Below are 22,225 nucleotides of genomic sequence, written 5' to 3' on the forward strand. Positions count from 1 at the left end.
TAAATTAATAATATAAATTACAAGAAAAGCAAAAGTATGAATAATATATATATAAAGAAATGCATATATTACAGTATAATTATATACGTATTCATAATATAAATAAATATTATATACATATAAAATATATATACAAAATACATATAGATAAGGGAAAAATTATTAAAGTCATCATTTGGTCACTAAGGAGTTGTAGTGGTCAAAAAGCATGTTATACCCTAATAAACTCTAAAAATAGAGATTAAAATTATATTTTTTATTAATAAAATAAACAAGGTATGTAGTTGTATAGTTTGTCGTAAGATTATTTAGGTATAATAGGTACTACACTTGACAGATCAGTGTTTGAGATACCTACCAGAATACCCTGTAGCTGTAGAATATTAAAAATAAATTATTCAAGTATTTGTTCTATAATTAGATATTTCCGATAAAATAAATCAAAATATTTAAGATGACTCAATCAAATGTTTGTGAATTTAATTCTCAAGTCAAACATAATTTTGCCATGTCATGCAGTTTTGTTTAAATAAACCAAACTTTGAAAAGTTGATAATATTCCAAAGTTATAACAACGATTGACTTTGCTATTTTTAATATTATGTAAGCAGTAAGTAATTAATAAAATTATTAGTTACTGCATAGTGCATTGAAAAAAAAAAGTTAAGTATTGTCTAAACTAAAAAAAGAATATTATTGATTTGAAAGTAACATGAAAGCACGAAAGGCATCAAAGGCAAATAATGAATAATTATTAGCTTATTTAATTGACACGTGCCAAAATAAATGAAAGTAGGTATTTCAATATAATCATTTTAATTTTATCTAGTCGTTTTAATATTATGAATGTGGTAACAATATAAGTGTTAGTCGTAGGCTCCTTAAAATCGAGTCAAATTCGATTTAAACTTTAGTTCTTAGGACGATTATTTTAATTTTATTAGTGTTCAAGGTATATATATAAAATTTACCTGTTAAAGAGTACATAATATTATATAATCATTAATTTTTTTAAATAGAAAAATGGCATAGCTTTCTCACTCGTAATTTAGAAATAAATATATGAGCAAATCCTTGTTTAGATATATTGCTATTTATATTTGGTAAGGCGTTCAAAAATTACAACAATTTAAAAAATTGTTCTACTACTTATTTTAGAATAAAATGCCCGCATTTAGTTAATATATAAAAAATACATTATAGGAGGTACAAAATATTTTCTAATTTCTTAAAGATATTGATGTTGAATACTTAACTTTATAACGTTTTAAATTTTATTGTTATAATATTTTATATTAATTTGTATTACTTATAAGTTATAACTGTTGGGTATTGCATTACATAATATTACATTAATAAATCGTATAAAAATCGTTTTAAACAAAAAGTGTAAATAAACTTAGTACTTATCTATTAAAGCTTTGATCTAAGATTTTTGTGTTTTATTTGACTACTAGCTTTCCGCCCGCGGCTTCGCCCGCGTTTTCAAAGAAAAACCCGTTCCCGTAGGATTTCCGGGATAAAACCTATCCTATGTCCTTTTTCGGGTATCAAAATATCTCTATAAGTATTAAGTAGGTACCAAATTTCATTCAAATTAGTTCAGTAGTTAAGGCGTGATTGAGTAACAGACAGACAGACAGAGTTACTTTCGCATTTATAATATTAGTATGGCTATATTGTCTATTCAACTACGCGGAACAGTCGCTCGGCGCCAGCCGTGTGAGCTGTACGTGTTGTTTACGCGCAGGCGCTTAACGTCGTATAAAAATGTCTGACAATGCGTGTGCGATCGAACCATGCGGTAGTGTGTTTAACGAAGAATCGGGTGGCGAACTATTTGGTTTACACCCTATGTCTGCGGTTATGTCTTCGGACGAATCAATACATCGTAAACGGGTGAGAGATTATAGTGATTTAGACAATGATGATTTCATTGAGGTAAATAGAAAATCGAAGCGGTTAATTAAGAAGCAGTCGAAAAGAAATGCAGTAAACGACATTCAGGTAACGAACAATAGTTCGATTCACTCTCAATGTTCGGATATAATATATGAGGTAACTTTGACGTCAAAAGATCAACTTCCTAAACAAATCGCTTTCGCAAAACTGTTAAGGGACTTGAACATTAAGAATATAGTAAGAATTAAATTTAAAAGTAATTATAAAGTATCGATTGCTTTTGGAGATAAAGAGAATGCTGACCTTTTAATACAATGCGAAGAATTAATTAAGAGAGATTGGAGATGTTATAGAACTGATGAGCTGAAATTTTGTTATGGTATAGTGAGGCAAGTAGATTTAGACACAAGTATAGAAGAGTTAAAGGAAATTTTTGTATGTGAGAGTGAGATAGTGTCTTTGCGGCGTTTACGTCGTCAAAATAGTGAAGGAATATGGGTTGACAGTGAAACTATTCGAATTTGTTTTAAGAGTACCGCTATACCGCCTTATGTTTCTGCATACGGTTGTCGTTTTATAGTGGAACCGTATACATTTCCAGTCTCGCAGTGCGCGAATTGCTGGCGCTTTAGTCATATTAAAAAATTCTGTCCACATAAAAAAAGAGTGTGCCCTAAGTGTGGTCTTAACCACGAGAATTGTGACACAAAATTTTTCAAATGTGTAAATTGTGGCGGTCCACATATGGCGATTGAAAGAAGTATATGTCCAGAATTTAAAAAAGAAAAAGAGATAAGATGTATAATGAGCGTGGAGAACTGTTCATATAAAAAAGCATTGATGGTGTATACAGAGAAGATGAAAACAGGTTCTTTAGGAAGTCAGGATACAATAGTGGAGAATACAAGTATAAATATACCGAATGATATGAGCGTCAATAGGAATGTTGAAACTTACAGTGGAGCGGTATTAAACCAGAATAAAAAACATATAGATAAGGAATACACTAACGACCATCAATTTTTAAATAAGGAGTCAGAGAACATTTCAGTGAAAGAGGGACAAGAAGTTAAAAAAAAAATGAAAAATAAACCCAGGAAAAAACGTGATGATAGAGAGAAAACAGCAGATCAGGAAATAAGTGAGTGTAATGGAGAAGATAATGAAACCAGAGAGAAGCATAACTTTAGTTTTATTAGGTTACTTAATAGATTAAGAGACATTATTTTATCAAGAAAAATGCTGAGCGAGAAATTCACGGACGTGTTAAGCGTAATGTTTGAGGAGTGCTACCCATTGGTAGCGGATTTATTTAGAAGAGGAGAATTCTTCTCTAATCTTCTATCTATTTTCGGTCATGGATAGCGTTCCTGTTAAGCAGCGCTTCATTAACATAGTCCAGTGGAATTCGCAAAGCATCAAACCAAAATTGTTAGAGTTAGAATGTTTGTTGATACAGAATAAGATACATATAGCCATCTTAAGCGAGACTTGGTTGAATGAGGAAATAAATATAAATATGACTAATTATAATATGCATAGAAAGGATAGAATTGATTCATATGGGGGGGTTGCAATTTTAGTTCACAAATCAATCATAACTGAAGTAAATCATGTTAACATTAATAATCCTGGAATAGAAGCAGTAGCCTTAAAATTATTAAATTGTAAATTTATTCAAAATATAGTTTCCATTTATTGTCCGTCATCAGTTAGAACAACTCAATCAGATTGGGATGAACTTTTTTCTTTGTATAGACATAAAACGATAATAGCCGGAGACTTTAACGCGCATCATACAAATTGGTCTTCGAAAAGTGATGTCAGGGGTACTCAGGTGTTAGATGCTTCACTAGATAATGATTTTATTGCTATGAATACAGGAACCGCAACTAGAGTTAAATTAGTTAATAACCTTGTACAAGAGACTTCTCCGGATATTACATTTGTTACGTCTGACGTTATTGCAAATTTTACATGGGGTGTAATGAATGAAAATCTGGGTAGTGACCACATGATAATTAAAGTTTCTGTAAATTTTGAGGATGTTGGCCACTTTGTTAAAAAGAGAAATTTTAAAAAAGCTAATTGGTCAGATTTTTCTAGGGCTCTCGAACTCGCGTTACTAGAATATAGTATAGAATCTGAGAGTATTCAAGCTGCTTACGATAGATTTGTTGAAATTATAAATGAAGCTGCTGACAAACATATTCCATTTGTAAAAGTAAGCATTGACCCTGAGAATAAATTCAAGCCTAAGTCATACTGGAACCCATCTCTTTCTCATTTAGTTGCCCAACGTAGATTAGCTTTAGGCATATTTCGACGAAATCCAACTCCACATAATCTTACAATATTGGAAAGTAAAAATGAATTATTTAAATCTGAATTAAGAAAAGCTCGGTCTATTGACTGGCAGAAATTTTGCGATTCTATTAATGAAAATACTACGTTATCAGATATGTGGCATAAAGTTAAATGGATCAAAGGTAATCGGAATTCCCAATTTAGGGCTCCGACTCGGGATTTACAAGAGTTACTATGTAAATTAGCTCCTGATTTTGTCAAAGCACGTAAGCCAGAATTATCATCGGTAAATAATTTACTTGAATCATCTTTCAGTTTAGAAGAGTTAGAGGTGTGTCTCAAAAAGAAAGACACGTGCCCAGGAAATGATAGTATTACCTATTCTATGATATTTAATCTCCCGGAAATAGGTAAACGCCATCTGCTTAAAATTTTTAACGATATATTCGATACTGGCTATATTCCTAAACAATGGAGGGATATTAAAATTGTACCTATACCTAAGTTAAATTCAAATTTAAATAGCGAAGTCAAATTGAGGCCTATTTCCTTAATATCGTGCATATGTAAGATATTTCATAATATGATTGGTAAAAGATTAGAATGGTATGTGGAAAGAAATAGTATTTTGTCTGTTCATACAACAGGGTTTAGAAAATCGCGTTCTTGTCTAGATTCAGTAGCTTGCCTTGTCTCGTCAATTCAGATTGGTCTTACTAAAAATATACCGACGTTAGCTTGTTTCATTGATGTAGAAGGGGCGTATAACAATGTTCTTACAGAAGCCGTAATTAAAAAATTAGACCTTTTAAATGTGGGTTATAAAATGTGCAATTATTTTTGGGAGTTTTTAAGTGAGAGACATCTACTAATTAATAATTCTGATTACTGTAATGATAATAGTAATAGTAGCTGTAGTAGTAGTAATCTTTTGGTTAGGTGGGCGTCTAACGGTTTGTGCCAAGGCGATCCAATATCTCCTCTTCTTTTTAATTTGGTTACTGCTGAGATTAGTAAAACCATTAGTGTAGGAATGGGTCAGTACGCTGATGATTTTGTGATATATTCGAGTAATCCCGTTATTAATAATAGCGTTCAGGACATACAAAATGCATTAAATATTTTAGTATCCTTACTTCATGATATAGGTCTACAGGTATCGGTAGATAAAACAAATTTTTGCCTATTTAGCAGGGGACGAAGACAACATAATATTACTCTTAAAATCAATAATTTAGATTTAAAATATAATGAAAATATTAGATATTTGGGTGTTTGGCTGGATCGCTCTTTACGTTGGGGTAGGCACATAAATGAAATCTGCGGCAAAACGCAAAAATTCATCAATATATTGAAAGTCTTAGCTGGTAGCGGTTGGGGAGCTCATCCTAAGCACTTAAGAAGGCTATATATAAGTATCATTAGGAGTAGAATTGATTTCGGTAGCTTTTTATACGACAACAGTGCACAATGTCATGTTTCTAAACTTGATAAAATACAAAATCAAGCGTTAAGAATTATTGGTGGCTTTATTAAATCCACGCCAGTGCACGTAATGGAGAGTGAAATATGTATACCTCCGCTAGCTATACGTCGGAAATATTTGGCTTACAAATATTGTCTTAAAGCCAAATCTTTTTGTAATAATCCCGCTACTAGTCTTTTGGACAAGCTCGGTGCTCTTTGTACAAATAATTATTGGTCTAGAAAAAAGCAGCCACTGTTGGCGTTAACTTACATAGAAATTAAAGATGAGAGGCTTTTTACCTCTAACACTTTAGAATTGTTTCGGTTTAAAAATTGGGTCCCTGGAGCAAATATTAAAGAATATATATGTGATTACTTGGATTGTATACGGGATTCAAAAAAAAATTATAATTCATTGGTTTTAAAAAATGAAGTTGTTCGTGAAATTAATATTAAGTATAGTCATTGTTTTAAAATATTTACGGATGGATCAAAGGGCACCGGGCTGCCCTCCGGTTGTGCTTATATCGATGTTACTTCTAAAGTAGAAGATTGTTATAAAAATTCGTCGCCTGTTTGTATCATGACTTTGGAGTTGTTTGCTATATCAGCAGCTTTATCCCATATTCTAGATAATTATAAGGCACAGGATAGTGTAGTTATACTTAGTGATAGTAAAAGCGCTATACAACATTTATTGCACTGTTTAAATGGGACTTTTAGAGGCTATCCTATGGCATACGATATTATAAGTAAATTAATTAAGGCAATTGAAAATAATATAAATGTAAAACTGCAGTGGATACCTTCCCATATTGGCTTAGCAGGGAATGAGGAGGCTGATCGTTTGGCAAAGGCAGCAATCAGTGACGGTTCGGAAATTTATATTCTTCCGAATCACTATGAACTTTTACCTAAATTTAAATTTTTATGTTTGGAGCAGTGGCGCGAGTATTTTGATGTCCGTTCAAAAACAAAGGGTATTTGGTACAAAATTATGCAAAGTCAGCCTCATCGTTCTCCTTGGTTTGTTGGAAATATACCGCGCAATATTGTTGTGTTGGCACATAGATTGCGTTCCGGGCACATGCCATTAAGAGCTTTTGCACATATGATGGGTAAAATAGAGTCTCCTTTGTGTATAATTTGTGGAAAGACCGAGGACGTGCATCATGTGCTTGTGGAGTGTGTCCGGAATGAGACGAAACGAGTGGAATTATTTCAAAAGCTAGATGCTTCGCGGGCCAATATGGGAATTTTTTATAGCTCGTTATCCAACCCTTGCTCGGAGGAGGCAGGGTTGGTGTATGGCATGGTGGGAGATTTTCTTTCAACGTATAGCGCTGGCTCCTAGGCGTTCTCATTGTTATTTAGATATATATTATGTTTATTAATTTGTGTTTAGTTTGTAAGTTGATTGTTACAATGGGGCTGCCATGAACATTCGTTCAAAAGCCTTGAATAAATGATTTAAAAAAAAAAAACTACGCGGAAGAAACCGGGCGAGTAACTAGTTTCATATAATTTATGGAAAAATATAACATGTGATTGTTATTTTTAACACTTCATTCATCGGTTTCCGTGGTGTAGCGGTTATCACATCTGCCTAACACGCAGAAGGTCCCCGGTTCGATCCCGGGCGGAAACATACTTTTTGACCATTTTTATTTTGCACATTACAATATTTTTTCTTATGAAAAAATAATTTACATTAAGCAATCAATGCGTCAATAAATTGAAATGTAAAATTATTATTGTATGTGTATTCACCAATTCGTACATACGCCTTATCGTGGTACCTAAATAGTTTATTTCATGTATAACCACAGATAATATAAAACTTAAGTATTTATTTTTTACTGCAAATGCACAATTATTAATAATATCCAACATTATTCTTCAAACAAAACCACTTCAAACAATTATTATATTTATAGTACATAATTATTAAAAGTTAAAAAAAACGTATATTGTAAAAAGTGACATCTATTGTTAAATTATGAAACAACTTCATTGTTGTCCTTTCCTTTCCATAGTTTCATCAACTTCATTGTAGATGGCGCTGTATTAAATATTTCTAGAATATTTTAATTCTTCAATAATTATTATTGATAACTTTTCAACCATCTTCAAAAAAGGAGGTTTTCAATTCGACTGTATTTTTGTGTATGTATTTCTTCAGATTTTTCCACTAGATGAACAGCTGATTCTAATGATGTTTTTTTTATTTGAAAATTATTCTTTTCGGTTGGTCCGAATTAAATTTTGTCCAATTTTGATAATTTTATGGCTAGGTGTTAACTAACAATTAACATACCTAGTTTAAGTTTTAAAAAAAAGTTAGACATAGTTAAATAGGCAACTTTTCTTATTTTTTTTTTATTTGTCTAGACTTATCAACAGACTGGATAAGTCTCTAGAAATAGCTTTAAAGTATTATGACGTATCTAGATTCAATGTTTTAATTGTTTGAAATCATCGTTATTTTTATTTTTATTGTCAATAATGAGGCGCTTATTTCCTTAATGATTACCTACCATAATAGTTATTAATTATTATTTTATTTAACTATAGCGTGATTTTTGTAATAAAAATTAAGACTTACTTCTGCTTTGATTTGATTATTTATGACCGCCTCCTTGGTACAGTGGTTGACGCATGAGCGTAGAACCGAGGGGTCCTGGGCTCGATTCCCGGTGGAGACAAAAAAAAATGTCTCGGTCTGGCAGGACACAGAAGGCTGACCTACTTGTCCCTAAAGAAAATCGATCAGTGAAACAGATGTATGGACTTCACACCTGCTTTGATTTATTTAATATGGATATAATGTTGACAATTAATTAAACAAACATATAATATGTACAAAACTTTGCTGTTATAATATGCTCTACTGATCTCTACGATAAACAATACCTACTTAAGTACGTCTATACGAGCGAAGCCGCGCGGAAAAGCTACATCACAGATAATAATATAATCATACTATATAATAGGGCATAGGCTACATTTTTAATAAGCAAATCTACACTGTAACTTTCATTTCTGGAGATGGAATTTAGGCATTGTCACTTAATATTTGAAGGAAACGCAAATTATCTTTTTATACTTATGTAATTTTGATGTTGTTGAATTCGACCGCCTCCTTGGTATAGTGGTTGACGCGTGAGCGTAGCACGTAGAGGGGTCCTGGGTTCGATTCCCGGTGGAGACGAAGAAAAAAAAATGTCTTGGTCTGGGAGGACACAGATGACCCTAAAGAAAAATCGATCAGTGAAACAGATGTAGGTATAATCTGCCCCTTAACCCGCTTGGGGACATGGGACCTCACTTAATTTTGATGCATTTTGAAAAATTTAGAGATTCGTATTCAAAATCACAGCTTTACTTCTTAATAAGGGACAATTAGGACGGTTCTTATGCGGACAAAACACGAAAAAGGGGCAAATAGGGCAGAACAAAAACCGCTGGGACAGCTTTTTAATAAAACTCAATAAGAACCGCTAATAATCCATAAGAAACAATCTCGTGGCATATCACACGATAATTAGAATTACTCACGGTTGCGTAATGAAATGTCAGTAATGCCAGCGGTTCACATGGGATTAGGTGCACTGTACACTAAGTACCTATCAGTAAAGTATAGGTATAACGCGAATCAAGTAAAAAGAACGCTGGATGAAAGTGATGGGGTGTGTTTTGGCATGTATCGAGTTTAGCACGAAAGTTGTTTGCTGCTTATTTTATTTTTGAAGTTGGCTCTCGAGTCGTGGCTTCGCAACTACATATTTGTTATTCTTATACCACCTCATAACACCAAATAGACCAATAAATCGCCAATGCGCAGCTTAACCGTCAACGTTCTTTTTACATGACGCGACCTATAAATTATAATATGTATATCATACTAGATGCTTGTCCCGGCTTGGTCTAGAGTTAAAAAAGCTTATGTTATTCGGTAAGGATGTAGCTTTCTAAACGTAAGCTCTGTTTACCGGAAAAGGCTTAGATCATTAAGTAATGATCTAAGGGAAAAGGCGATCGTAGATACTATAGACACATTCGGTTTGTATTTCCTATTATAATATAAAAGATATTAATGAAAACATTAAGTTACCAACGCCTTAGAAGATCGGCGTCAATCTCAAACATGTATTCGATTAGACTCCTAGAAGCACTTTTGAATCGCCATAACATAATTTTAACATTTACCACCGATTCGGAAAGCAGTAGGTATCTCAAACGAATATAAGAGCTCAAAAGATCAAAAATTTTATAGAAAAATAGCATAAAGATATTTCTAGCGTAACAACAATGTCGTATAAATAACAATTAGTGGTAATTGTTGCATTAATTATTATTACTCATGCTTTCTGCGTCATCTTACAAACAATTATTAATAAAAATAAAACGTCATCTTTCAAAAAATTATTAACAGCCTAAAGAGTCTAGACAAAACACTAAAACAGCATACAAATCGGTTCATTGGTTAGAGACGTTCGTTTGTTTCCAACTGAACTAAAAAACGGACTTAGTTACTAGAATCCTATGTAAATATCTATACTAATATTATAAAGAGGAAAAGTTTGTAAGTATGTATGTATGTATGTATGTATGTATGTATGGTTTTCACGCAAAAACTACTGGACCGATTTCAAAAATTCTTTCACCATTAGAAAGCTGCATCTTTACTGAGCAACATAGGCTATGTTGCATTTTCAAATAAATTAGAGATCCTTACCAAAAATGCAATAATGTAACCCAAGGTGTAAAAAAATCCTCAATAAAAAATCTGTCATCGCATGCGCTGCGGAATCTATTGAAGATAGAACAAAAAAATGTTCTACGGTATTATAGAATGGATCAATATCTACAAGAAAGTCCGCGATACCATATGTCCATCTTCAGTAGTTATGTTACTACAACAACTTTTTTACGTTTTCAAAGTAAATAGAAGTGCCGACAGTAATCAAACCATGTTATCGATACACATATATTAATCCTTATCCCATTAAATGATGTTTTATTATAGACTGTTTCAATACCAGCAAAATACTTTTTAAATGAAAAGCATTGGATATTCCATTCAAAAGATATAACGAATTTTTAAAAGTGTCAATCTACAGAAAATAGTAGGTATACTGTTCGAGCAAGCCGTAGTGCGGGGGTCATGGAGGAATTCTACCAATATGCGTCTTGACGGAACACAGTGGGGTTTTGGTCGGTAGGAATCCGACATAACCCACGGCCCCTCCCCCTGAGGCCGTGGGTATCTATGAAAGATTTCCCCACTAAAACAAAAAAAAAAAAAGGCCGTAGTGCGGGACGGGGTAAAGGTGATTATCATGTGATTAAAAATTAAACCTATAGTCCGACCTATAGTAGACTTTTCACTGTAACGATATCGCTATCTATGCGGATGAAACCGCAGGGCATTGCTAGTTTAATAATAAATTAATAACAATAAGCCACACATCCTGGATTTTTTTAAGTCGCAATTTCGATATATTTTCGTTCAAGACTGACCAAATTTACAATATGTAATTAGGTACCTAATTAATTAGTATATTGAAAATAAATTTATTAAATAATATTTTATTTATTTATTTTTTATTATATATTATTTATTTATTTTATTATTAATATATTATTATGTTAACATATTACATGTACAACAAAAACAAATATGACACCATTTACACACTAACTTGACCATACTAATCAAAATTTTATTCAATAAAAACATAACACAAATTATATAATATTAAAATGGCACGCGTCTACGAATTATCTACACACACACAAACATATCTCACGTTCATACACACATATCCCTGTGTGAGTAGCCCTATGTCGAAATCCCTTAAATAGGACAGCCCTACTAATAGAAAAAGCCAGGGCCGGCGCTTAAGATGTTATCTATTTAAAATGTTAATTCTTTAAATTTGAATTTTATCATTCCCTTGTCTATGTGCATATTTATCCAGTTAAGTGATCCGTGAAGTCAAAGTCCCGTTATAGATTTCGAGAATTAGTTGATTGGAATTGTTTTTAATTATCTCATTAAGTGAGATTATAGTGAATTAAGGAGGGTGAAAGTAAAGCAGTTAGGATATCATCTACTTATGTAGTAGAATCATTTAAAATTTATGCAAGGCACTATTTTAAATGCAAATAAATAAAATAAACTTTGTAACTCTGTTTGACTGTCGAGCATTATCACATAATAATTTTCAATGGACGATGATGTCTCAGTCCAAGGCACAAAAATTTAAATTCAAATTCACAAAAATATAGAAATCGGTTTAACACATTAATTGAATTTCTACTACTAAAAATATGTCTCGTAGAAGTCGTAGACTAATTGATATAACTTCAAGAGAATGTTAAAATTTAAATTTAAACTTCATTTATATAATTTCTAAGTCACTATAAATCCGTATTGAAATAATATAGGTATCCAAATCTACTATATGTATAAAAAAATGAATCATCAAATTTTGTTGGTAAGCGCAAAACTCGAGAACGGCTGAACCGATTTCGTTAATTATATTTATATAACATTCCTTGAAGTACGAGGATGTTTCTTATGGAGAGAAAACGCAAACATGTAGAGCTAGAATAGATAAAAACAAAGAAAGTTGTAAATACGTCTCTGGTATAAAAGTTAAAAACATTGTTTGCATCTTTTACGATTTTTAGGTCACGCACCTTCTGTGTGTGCGATGTGATAACTATAATATTAAAACTATTCAATTATATCCGTTTTGATATCAATGATAGACCTATTTTAGGACACATTTCTTTGGCATTGGCACTTATTTATAGGCATACATATTATAAAGAGGAAAAGTTTGTATGTATGTATGTATGGTTTTCACGCATAAACTACTGGACTGATTTTGATAAAATTTGGCACAGATAATCTTTAGACCCTGAGAAAGAACATAGGCTACCTTTTATTGCGAAATATGTAACACGGGCGAAGCCGGGGCGGACCGCTAGTGTATGTATAAACTACGTGTCCCGGCAAGCGTTGTTTTGCCTTGCTTTTATCACTTAAGGGTATGAAAAATAGGTACTAAATTTCATGAGAATCGATACAGCCGTTTCGGAGGAGTATGGTAGGTAACTAGTACACGTAAATTTTATATATAGTGTCAAAAACTAAACTGTTTGTTGTATAAATTGAAAGAAAAAGGGTTATATCATGAATTTTCTTCGGTCTCTAGGGTTTTCTTAAACAAGCAATATTAAGTAAAAAAGATAAGAGATAGTAATGTTTGAGAGGAATATTAATCTAAGGAAAGATTACTTCAGTTTTAACATTTCATCTGGGCTTTTCCATGTGGTTCTTAGTAGCAATTTCAAATCGTAACCGCATTATAATCACAACTTTACACAGGGCTTAAAATCACCAATAATAATAATATTATGTTAGTTTTATGGATCTTGTTATGGATGATCTTACCTTTTTGTATGTGTTCGGTCCATTTACATCAAACGAACATAGAGCTAGAGCTACAGCAAGAGCATTCTTTCGTGTTCTTTTAGTGTAAACGAAAACTCGTATTCAGTGTTGTTCAGAATTAGAACATTGTATAGAACGAAATAAGTACCGTAAAATGGGGTGAATAGAAACGATTTCAACTTTTGAATCGAAACTTCAGTATGTTTTTAGCAAATTCCGAAGGTAGCAGTAATTGAGTCTTGTGAGTTAAAGTGTATTAAACTGTTTTCAATGAAAAACTAACTTAATTTCCTCGTCATTTATTTAATAAATCACAATATGTGCACGTTTTCTATTTACCCGCGATATGGGTGAATGGAGACGAAAAGGGGGTCAATAGAAAAAAATGCCAGGGTTGTCAAAATTTATTTATGTAGGTACTTAGTACATATACCTACAAATTATTTAATAAAGTAAGTACCATCAACTTTAAAATACCTAATGTTCTACACTTGCTTACGCTAGAAGAATTTGAGATAGTGGGGTTAGAATGAGCCTTCGCTCGATTGATGTAAATGCACCGTAGATGAAATTAGTTTGGGTTCTATTAAACTGTGACTGCTTGACTTACACTTTTGTTGAAATGTCTTTTACTCTTTGTTGCATTTGGTATCTTATACAGGGTGTAATCGTTAAGTGTGCACAGGCGATTATTCCGTAACTATTACAGATATCAAAAAACTTTAAACTGATATCGAAAGTACTTAACCTAATGAGTAAAATGGCCATAATAAATTTTTAAAAATAATACGAGAAATATCTAAAAAATTAACTTTAAACCCTCCCATACATTTAGTATGAGATATGAATATCCCATGTACATGGGTTGATCCAAAAGTAATGATAATCATTAAACAAGGTCATTACAGTTAAAATAATTATGTATTTCTCTAGATAGTCTTCTAACTAGATAATATACTTCGATATTTTTTTTCCTTAACTTAGAAAAAAAAAACTTTGATTTCATCTACAAAAACCCCTCAAAATCGGCCATCACTTCGCTGTCGTCTTAAAATTTCTTGTATCGACGGTGTTTCTTGTGCCGAGGTAAGAGATAGAATTAACTAGGAGCTAGATCTTACAAACAGGGTGGGTGTTCAAGCATTTTCAATGCCGATTTTTGATTGGCAGCCATCGCAACTGACGCTTTGTGATCTGGTGCGTTGTCTTGGTGAACCAACATTCAAGACCGAAGTTTGCCATGTCTCTTTTTCTTACTAACCTACCCGCAATCTTTTAATTTGGTCTGTGTAGTAAGAGCCCTGTGTAGTAGTGGCTACCTTCTTAAAATATTCCACATTTCTTCAGCGTCCCAAAAAACTACGGCTTTAATCTATCCCACTAATTTTCACTTTGAAAATCTTCACCGTCACTTTGGAAGCTCGCATCCAGGCCATTGATTGTTTCTTGGTTTCAGCATAAACATGGTGAACCCAGGTAACGCCCATGGTCACAAATCGTGACAAAAAATTATCCTGATCTCATTAAAAATTTAGAAATTCACCCTCTAAATGTCGAATCGTTGTTTCTTCTTTTCGTCGGGAAACATTCTGGCTCGCACTGTTCACATTAAAATTAATGTTAATACTTGGAAACGTGGCCTGTAGATATAATTTTTTTGTGATAACTTAGTGATTACATGAGCAAGCATAAAACATTTATTTTATATTTTTATGTGCACAGGAAATACCCAATTATCATTACTTTTGGATCAACCTATACATTTAATATGAAAGATTTTAGCTTTTTTTTTGTTTTTTTGGTTTTCTGCTTTAATTACTTCGCAAATTTGGAGGGAAGTTCATTTAGAAACTGTAAATAGACCTCCTCATTGTATTGCACAATAAGGACGTCACTTCGAAAGTCTACTATGAATACAAAATGTATGGGAAATAAATTGTATGGGAGCGTTTAATGTAACATTTTTGGTTATTTCTCGTTTTATTTTTAAAAATTTATTATGGCCATTTTACTCATTAGGTTAAGTACTTTCGATATCAGTTTAAAGTTTTTTGATATCTGCAATAGTTACGGAATAATCGCTTGTGCACACTTAACGATTACACCCTGTATAAAAATGAATCGCAAAATGTGTTGGTAAGCGCATAACTCGAGAACGGCTGAACCGATTTCGATAATTCTTTTTTTATTATATTCCTTGAAGTACGAGGATGGTTTTTATGTAGAGAAAACGTAAATATGTACCACGGGCGAAGCCGGGGCGGACCGCTAGTCTTATATATAAAAATGAATCCTAAAATGTTTTGGTAAGCGCATAACTTGAGAACGGCTGAACCGATTTCGTTAATTCTTTTTTTATTATATTCCTTGAAGTACGAAGATGGTTCTTATGTAGAGAAAACGTAAATATGTACCACGGGCGAAGCCGGGGCGGACTGCTAGTTGGAGATAAATGTCTATCAATATCAACGTTTAAATAATTGTTATTGACGTTTTATCTATACTAATACATATTATTAAGCTGAAGAGTTTGTTTGTTTGTTTGAACGAGCTACTCTCAGGAACTACTGGTCCGATTTGAAAAAATATTTTGGTCATCGAGGAAGGCTATAGGCTATATAATATCATCACGCTTAGACCTACAGGAGTGGAGCACTGCGGGTAAAACCGCAGGGCACAGCTAGTATTAAAAACAATTGTATCATCATCAACTCATCTAACTAGGAAGTCGACATGTCGAAGAATCAACGACGACATGTGACATCTACCAACCCGCACTCGACCAGCGTGGTGGATTATGGCCTGTACGCTCATAAGAAGCCCGTATCCCAGCAGTGGAAACATAATATATGGGCTGATGATGATGACGATTATATCAATATTGTATAAAATTATTTATTTATTTATTTATATTTTATTTTACATATACAGGGTTACTTGTAAAACACCAGCAACCTCGCAGGACAAGATAGCTAACATCATGAGTAACAACATTTGTTCTACGACTATTGGCATAACGCAATAAATTATTTTTAAATGATTTTTTTAAGCTTTTATTGTACTCTCTTAACATTAAATATAGTTACTTACAAATTATTATGTTCTATTCATTATCGAAAGGACGACGCGACACCCCTTCCCCCTCTCGTTCGCTTCTTGTTTGCGTAATTTTTGGGATGCGCGTAGAGTTTAAAATATTCAAACGGAAAATTAAATGAATATTTATTTTTGTATGAAAATAAAATCTAACAAACAATAGTCGTAGAACAAATGTTGTTACTTATGATGTAAGCTATCTTGTCCTGCGAGGTTGCTTGTGTTTTACAAGTAACCCTGTATACCAAATGAATTAATGAATGTAAGCAGCAAACATGCTTATACTGACCGATTAAAATGTTTGTTACAATCAATTTGCGACGTTAGCATTATTCACAAGGCTCAAATAGACAATTGATGTAAATAATACAATATTAACACACAATAATGTATGTAAATACAAATTGGTCAGTGGCCTGATGACCTGAAGCTTCAGCAATTGGGCCATCTTGGATAAGTGAGTATTAGTCAGGATTCGGAATCATTAAGACATATCTTTACTGGAGACCATAAGTGTCACCATAAAGTAATATGTATATAATAAATTTAAAAAATATGCTTAAACGAATGAAATTATTGTATTGTCACCGATGACCTAATATGTACAAAATTTAATCTGTCCGTTTATATTCAAAATACAGGTGAGGCTAATAAAAGGGTGTTAAAAATAGAAATATGTCGATCATATGTGATCATAATATTCTGTATCTTTAATTTTAATTGAAATCGTTTGTCTTTAAACAAGATTATACTTTGTCAAAAAGAGAACTACTATATTCAAAACTATTTTAATTATTTATTAAGCCTTTCATAAACAATCAAACATGTTCCATTTAGTACCTATTTTTGATTATATAGCTTCTTACAATAACAATAAACCAAATTATTATAAAGACAAAACAATCAACACGATTATTTTTCAGAATATTGGGTTATTATTAAGATAATTCTTCGATCTTGCATGATCTTGCAGATACATTGGTTAGCAACAGTTTTTTAAGCAACGTCTTGAAACAAAGACAAATATAAACTGTCTATATTATAACATTTCTATTGAAAACGAGTCATTATTCAAAGTCTAATAAACTTCTTCTAAGCAGAGATAATTAACATAGGTCTCAAAACTAGTATCGCGTAGGCATGGCATACTTTCGATGAATATCATATACCTACTGCGCGCTAGAAAATCATTGTCTTCAGACTATCTTTGGTGACCTAGATTTAAATTCATAGAATTTGAAATACGGATACAGATGAAGGATGAAGGAATATTTAAGCTGAACGTTAAAATTGGGTCAAAACTGAAAATCGTCGAACAATTAATAATTTTTGCTGATAAGTAATTAAAATATTATGATTACTGAATAATATACTAGTTGGTAGAGACTTTCCTAATCCCTGTAGATATATTATATTCCTTTATAAATTAATTTTTGATTTTAACTTTTTAAGGTATTCCATTAAATTCCATAGAATTTATTATTATTTTTTTTTTGTTAGAAATCAGAATCTTTCTTTCATTAGGACAGCAAATAAAATCATATTTTAACCGAAATAAAAACTAACTTTTACGAAAGTCAAAATTAAATAAATATAAACCGTAATAACATTCAAAGTACCAGGTATGCATAACACGAATGGAGTCAACGCGGATGGCTAGACTCGGCCTCCGTCGCGAAAGTGAGAGTGGGTTACGCAACGTGTGCCCGATTCATGCTACCCTGGTACCGCTTAACGTTAACCTAATGTTTTTGTCGGACGATCTGTAGGTGTGTGTGGGCGATATTTACTTGATTTTGTGGTTATTAATTTAAACCACGCTGTCAAAGTTCATGAGTTGCGGCTTGTTATTAAATAAATAAATCATTATCGCGCTTAAATCTTGTAGGCATGGGATTGTGTTCAAAATTTTGCATACTGTTTATCAAATTCAATATTGAATAAACCTCGTTATATCATGTCTAATAATTATCCAAATTTTGAATAAAAAACTATTCCTTTCAAGTAGAAATATTACTATATTACAGCGACTCTACATTTTAGAATCGAATCTTGTTCCGCCCACAGCAGTCACTGCAAAGAGTTTGAAACGTCGCGGCCGCGATAGATAATATGTAATACAAAATATGAATGAATAAATCGCGATTGAAACCGAAACAAAGTCACATAAAATCAAATACAGGAATAAACCAGCTTATACAGAAAAATCTCTACATTCTCACTTGACTCTGAACCATTATATTATTTTCCAATTATTATTATTTATTTTTTAAACAGTTTTTCGACTTCTATCCTACTATATGACTTATTTTTTCATTTATTTTTCTACGACTGTCTCTCTACTACAGTGTACAATATCCATTGCTTATAAAATGGATAACTTTGCAAAAATGAATCTTGGTCATATTCAACTTCACACGCGTGTGACATCATCGATGCATCATATAATGATTTATTATTTCTTACCTCCTACAATAGCAGGTTAATAGTTACTGTTCTGTTAAACGAATTCACAAGGTAGGTTGAAGTACTAAATATACTAATAATATTGCAAAATTGTAGAATGCAACTAATGTTATCCAAAGTAATAAATAATAAATAAATAAATAAATAAAATTCATTTAGGTATTTAGTACCTTATAAATATCTCTAGCAGTTTATTTTATCCTACCTGCTATCCTAAAAACGTTTTTCAGATCGAAAATGCTCGAAATGAAAATAACTAATATACCTATAATTTTACAAGCTTTTCAGTCATTGCCTTTAATTATAAAGTAAGCATCATCTCAGTAAAAATATTTTTATTTGCAAGATACTGTAAAACCAATAAAAATTTACGACATCATTTTGAATCTTTTACCAGGGTAGGTATCCGCGTAACTATGAATTTATCTATGATATGTTGCTCTATTGCTTAAATAGACCTTTTCAGAATAACTATTATCAACAATTTACAGGATAACCACCAAGGAATTCTAGTTACCTGGTACCTGATGAGATGTTCAGACATTTCAGGATAACCAACAAAGATCTATCTTTGGGATAGCTTATTCTCTACCCGGGATAACATTATCCTGTGTCCAAAAGAATTATGGTTATCTGGGATAACAAGTTCTAGGGACTACGTAGTGTAGTAGGTTAGCAGCGCGGTTGCGTCACTGTTGTTCACTTTCTGCTGTCGCTTGCCTACTTACCCAGTCATTGCGACGTGAGCTTGGTCTGTATTGGCGTTTGTGGAATATTCCGTTCAAGTATGAAATACCTTGATATACATTTTTCCATTAATCGGACATTTCATCTATAGCAAAAATATGTATTTAAATCGCATTGTTGTTATATAAAAAAAAATGTTTAAAAATCACCTTCCTCGATACATTTCATAGACCATCCAATATGAAACAAACTCTACGATTATTATTTTCCTCATAATACTTTACTTTTAACTTCAGTAATTTTAAAGTATAGATTTAATACAAAACTGGCCAATTCGCACTGCACGTACCATACGCTATTATTGCGTCATAGAACCTCTCACCACCCCACTCCCTGGTGGGGATGGCTGGCTCTGTCTTGAACAGAACAAAGATACGTATTATGTATTATACTAGATAACTAGATAAATCCTTATTCTGTAATTTGAATACTTACATACTTACGTATGTATGACTTTTTATGTTTGATTTGGTGGTTTTGCCAAGGTCCTGAATATTAGAATTTTGGAATGATTAATTTTAAATTATAAGTTGAGACCTTTAAACAGTTCTAACTCATTTATTTTTTTGACTTGACAACACTATTGATAGAGCTTTTTAATCGTCATAATATCACTAGATCGCTAGCTTCTTTTTGGTTGGCTAGTTACTTTCAAACTTATTTTCATTTTCATTTTTTTATTCAAAAGTATACAATTACAACATGACATATAACTTACATAAAAATGAGTACAAGAAGATGTTATTATTATATAAATAAAACGCGATTTAAACCCGTTATTTCATACAATACGTGCAACGAGGCACGTGTGCCTGACCCATACATTTAATATGGTGAATACCTCTAACAGTTTTGCTTGTCCTTGTGATATATGATCGCATTTTAGTATAAGCATTTGACTCCAATTTCCATTTATTGTGATTATGCCATTAAAATTTGTTGGAATTTCTATTTATGTTTGATTTTCTGTTGTTCTTTCTTCATAGGGTCTCCAGCTCATGGAGCGGTGCCTGAAAATATAAGCCTAGCTATTTTCGATATATTATAGTAACAAAAAAATGTGTGCGTGTACTAGAGTACACACGTAAGAAGTGAAACTTCTTTATGACCAAATTTGCAAAAAATAATTTACTATATGCAACTTTACAGAAATACGTCAATCACGCGTGGTAGGGATAAAAACAAGATGGCGCGTAACGAAAAAATGTTACACTAAATTTTTTTCCAACCCCAATAAAGAAGTTTCACTTCAATAATTTGTAACGAGGTTATATTCAACCATTTTATACCCTATACAAGTTAGCTTGATTTTTTTAACATAATATATAAATTTTTCATAACTTTGCAATAACGAACATCGCGTTTTTGTAATTTAATCATAGTATGCAATGCCTAAAAATGGAATAAAAGAAAATTTTGGAAATTTCAGGATTGAAAAATGTCAAATTTTGACTACATCTTCCATTATTGTCTCTACCTTAGTCTCTACATTTGAACGATATGAAATTAGTCAATCACTTAAGCAGTAAGTAATTTCTTAATGGCCAATGCATTAAATCACTTACTAATAAATTACTTATTTACTTATTAATGGTATCATGTACTAGTAATTCTGAGATATAACCAATTATACAGATGTTAAAAATCCCGTTTCCTTACTATTAGGGCATGACTTTGAATGTAATATGTATTTATTTATGATTCTACAATGGCCATCAAAACCAAAAGCTCTATATCTTTGTAGCGAGGTGACTCTCTGTAAAAAATAATAATGTCAAAACCTCCCTAATTCTAATATGTGATCAATATGCTAATTCAATAGTGATTAGTCTTTCATTCAAACGAACTCTCATTGATAAATCGTACCTCTTACGTTATAGAGTATTCTAAAGAATTTCATTAATAACATAATTATTACTAATTACTAGCTGCTCCGCGCGGTTTCACCCCCGTGGCTCCACTCCTGTTGGTCGTAGCGTGATGATATATAGCCTTCCTCGATAAATGGGCTATATAACACCGAAAGAATTTTTCAAATCAGAACTGTAGTTCCCGAGATTAGCGCGTTTAAACAAACAAACAAACAAACTCTTCAGCTTTATAATATGTATTAGTATAGATTAATACTGTATATGTGTGTGCTCTCGCGCTCATACTCATGGTTGAGTAATTTTTGTGTTTAGGGGATGTTTGGTCATTGCAATTTGTCTGACTGATAAATATAACATTGTAATAGTTATCTTAATAACATATCAAAAAATCAGACATTTAAAAATAAATTAAGTTCATTTATTAGAGCTTTTTAAGCTATTGCATAGCTTCTATCGCGGGCCTTGAGCGCGGGGACCGAATCCAGAAATTCCGTAACGAAAAAACCTCACGCTCTCCACTCCGACGGACACGGAGGTGTGGCTTGAAGGCATAGCATGCAATAGCTTTACCGCGGCAGTCCCCGAGTGCCACACGTCTTTTTTTTTAGTTTTGGCTCAGGTGGCGCAGGTGTCACCGGTAGAGCTCCACTTTTTTTTTTGTTTACACTAGAGACTACTGTGAACCGAAACTTATATGCTTTAGAAAATAAGTTGTGTCTTACGGCTCTGGGATCTTACTCTAATTAGCTGAAAATGAAACATTTCGTTTTTAAACTGCAAATTCAAAACACTCACTATACTCAAAATCTATCAAACTCAAACTCAAAAATTTTATTCAATTAGACTTCTAGAAGCACTTTTGAATCGTCATTGCATATTTTAAACATTTACCACCGATTCG

General features: G+C 32.3%; 1 protein-coding gene and 1 non-coding gene across 2 annotated transcripts in view; both read left to right on the forward strand.

The window, feature by feature from the left end:
- LOC149897470 (serine protease inhibitor dipetalogastin) overlaps nt 1-21,884 on the forward strand; it is a 211,886-nt gene extending 190,002 nt beyond the window's left edge. Inside the window, exon 13 of the transcript XR_016458190.1 lies at nt 21,752-21,884. The gene's annotated coding sequence lies outside the window, so the exon portion shown is untranslated. The remainder of the gene's footprint in view (nt 1-21,751) is intronic.
- On the forward strand, nt 7,252-7,324 carry TRNAV-AAC (transfer RNA valine (anticodon AAC)). Its single transcript has one exon. It is a non-coding gene; the product is annotated as a tRNA-Val (tRNA).
- Nucleotides 21,885-22,225: the final 341 nt, after the last annotated feature.

Source organism: Colias eurytheme, chromosome 25 (genome assembly GCF_061535395.1).
Source record: "Colias eurytheme isolate Ceu_HAF_F1 chromosome 25, ilColEury1 Martin Lab GWU primary, whole genome shotgun sequence".
NCBI lineage: Eukaryota > Metazoa > Arthropoda > Insecta > Lepidoptera > Pieridae > Colias > Colias eurytheme.